Raw genomic sequence first — 3,031 nt, 5'->3', positions numbered from 1 at the left:
CCTGCTGTGTTTCTTTTCACTTTTTGTGGATGAGCAAGTGGCCCTTTAGGGATGAGCATCTCCTTGCTCCTTCCATTCTACAGCTCGTAGCAAGGTGCTCAAGACACACCATAGTTGTGGGGAGCAGCTGGCACAAGAGAAGTAAGTCCTGAGGCTGCAGCAAAGGTTTTGGGTCATTTGCAGTGGCTCAGTGGGAGCTTGCAGAGGCAAAAAGCAGCTGGAGATGTGCTCTACAGTTCTGTGCTGGTTTGCAGATTCCTCAGGAGTGGTCCTGGGTCATCTGGCTTCCAGCAAGAGCTCTCCTTGTCTCTCCACAGATCTCATCCCAGGTGCTGTCTGTCTGTCTGTGGTAGATTCCAGAGCAAGGAGGCCTCTCCATGCCATCTCTGCACATTGATTTCAGCCTGTGGCACCCCTATTGGGACGCATGGATGCTCCAGGAAACAGCTGTGAACCCTGGGGCTGGAATAAAGATGCCAAAAACAATGCAGAAAAAAACCCAGAGGTAAGTCTCAGTTTGTGCAGGAAACTCTCAGGCAACACACCTGCTAAGGTGAAGCTGTTTTTCACCTGCAACCTAGCCCTAATTCCAGGAATCAAGCATACCCCACACACCACCAGCTGGGACCATCTGGTGAGGTTTGTTTTGGATGCTACTCTCCAGCACCCCTTTCGGTGCAGCCAGTGTGCTTCCCATGGATGCTTGCTGCTGTCCTGAGCCCTTTATAACCTCAGTAGCCCCTGCTATAAGGCAGCGTACTTGAGAACTAAAATGGCATGGTTTTGTAGGAGGGAGCAGGGGTTTGTACCAGGGAGCTGCAGAGCATCCTGGGCACAGCATGGCAAGATGGGAACATCCACCGCGTGTCTGTGTTGGCCCTACAAAACTGCACAGGGGCACAGCATCTCTAGCAAGAAAACCTCTGCAACTCATTCTGCTGCCTTATCTTTTTAAAACATGACACGGTCCAGCTCATTGTGGCCGTGGGACACAGCAGCTCTGACAGCATCCAGTGCTGCGGCATCCCGCTGCCCGCCTGTCCGAGGGGCCAGGGCTGATCCAGAGCAAGGCAGCAGCTTGGCGCTGCAGTGGGAAGCGGAGGTGTGTGGAGTGCTGTAGGTGTGCTGCTGTGCCACGTCGCTGTGGGGTAGAGCTGGTGCTGCAGGGAGCCCTTGTGGGATGGTGGTGGTGGGTGGGGTTGGAGGGCTGTGCAAGCTGGCTATCGCAGGGCTGGGGAAAGCAGGAATAATGGAGATAATGGAGAGAGGTGGCTTTGGTGGGGCTGCCTGATTTTCAGGTGCTCCAGAGGGTTGCTGAAGTTGATCAGGAAATGCAGCATCTCTGCCTTATAAATGTTTCGGGCTGAGGCACTGGGGTGAGTGGAATGGCACAGCTGGGTCTGGGAGCGATGGCTTTGGGTTGGGCCAATTCTTGGTATCCCCTGGGTGAGCCAGTGCCTTTGCCCCTGCCTTCAGTTTCACAGACAAAGGGGGAAACAGCCTGCAGGCCCAAGGCTGCCTCGTCCTGTTCCACTTGGCTGTGGGTGGTGTGGGGCTCTGTGTCAGTGGGCTGAAGGCCCCAGGGGGCACCCAGCAGGCTTTGACAGCAGCAGAGGTGGCTGCTGCGGGCTCTGTCTGCTCCACGCTTTGGTTCACAGGTCTTGGGCTGCTCCCAGTCGTCCTCCGTGTCCTCGGGTTGTGGTTCCAAGAAATCCTTCAAGTTGGAGAAGTGTCCCCCAGAGGGGTGGCAGCTGATGTGTTTCAGCAGCTGATTGCAGTATGCGTGAAAGAAGCCGGTGAAGGCAGCGGGTGCAGGGCCCCCATCCTCAGCTCTTGGGTAAGGCTGTCTGTCCTGCCAGGGGAGCACTGCGGTGGGTCCTGCCTCACTCCAGCTCCCCTGGATGCGTCCTTCAATCCTTGTGTCTCCGGGCTCCTCTGCTCCGTGAAGTGGGGGTTGGCTGCCAGCCGGCTGGGCTCTGGGTTGGGGTGAGTGCTGCTCGCCGCCCCATTGCCCTCCAGGCAGTGCTGTTAGTGGCAGTGGCAGGACTCTGCCTCACTCACCTGGGCCAGCAGCTTCTTCTTGTCCAGCAGAGACGTGATGGGGTCGTTGCCTTTGGAGTAAAAGCTGGACAAGAGGCACTTGCAGGCTTCAGTGTGGGCACAGCGAGTGCCGGGCCACCCCCCCAGAGGGGCTGTGCCAGGACTGTGGGGCTGGCACATTGCTCCACTGGCCAGCCTTGCTTGTGGGCCTCTGTTTGGTCTTCCTGGGTGGGGAATGCAGCCATCAGGAGGTACCCGGAGGGGCAAATCTGCTCAATGCATCTTTAAGATGGGGAAGAAGAGTATACATATCTGAGAATACCTCAGTGGTGTAGAAATGTCAGCACTGATGGATGTCTGTGATGGAAGCTTGTGTGGGAGCAATAATTCAGTAATAAAATAGGTCAGATCCTTACGCTGAAGTTGGGTACCTTACAAGAGCCATTTTGTGATTTTGTTTGACAGTTTGCTCTGCATGATGTGGGTGGTGGAGCTGTGCTGATGTAATCCATTTCCAGTTGTGAACAGGATTGCTCTCAGAGCTGCTGCAGTATGATGCATGTTGGCTGACTGTAAGCTGAAACTAATTACCTCTGAATATCAGTGTCTGTGGGGATTTTGTTTTTAATTCTGTGATTTCATCCTTGCCCTACAGCAGCTCTGAAGAGGCCTTGTTTTCCCAAACCCTGCTTTGCTGCTAATTGAGGCTGATGGCAAGTGCTGTGCTTTGGGCCCTTTGCTTTTAGTTTCTGTGGCCTGTGTACCCTGGAGGGTGCTTTCTTTCACATTTTTTTTGTTTGCTAGCCACCTTTTTGGTAGATAAGATTTATTAGGGATGTTCTTGCTTTCCTGTGGTGGCTGTATGTAGGTACTGGACCAGGGGAGGTTATCAGAAAAGGGAAGGATTTGCTGCACTAATTGAATTGCAGCCTTTTAGACAAATGGAAGTTAAGGTGCTGATCCTGTGCTGTGTAGCTGGAGGACTTCCTCA

The 3,031-nt window shown here is 54.0% G+C and overlaps 1 pseudogene; it reads right to left on the bottom strand.

Moving 5' to 3' along the window:
* Positions 1-951: 951 nt before the first annotated feature.
* Positions 952-2,337, bottom strand: LOC122169332 (annotated as a pseudogene).
* Positions 2,338-3,031: the final 694 nt, after the last annotated feature.

Source organism: Centrocercus urophasianus, unplaced genomic scaffold (assembly GCF_019232065.1).
Source record: "Centrocercus urophasianus isolate 14NV4802_14NV808 unplaced genomic scaffold, USGS_Curo_1.0 seq_513, whole genome shotgun sequence".
In the NCBI taxonomy this organism is placed as follows: Eukaryota; Metazoa; Chordata; class Aves; order Galliformes; family Phasianidae; genus Centrocercus; species Centrocercus urophasianus.
The sequence above is the reverse complement of the archived record's forward strand: the minus strand, read 5'-3'. Positions and strand labels throughout refer to the sequence as shown.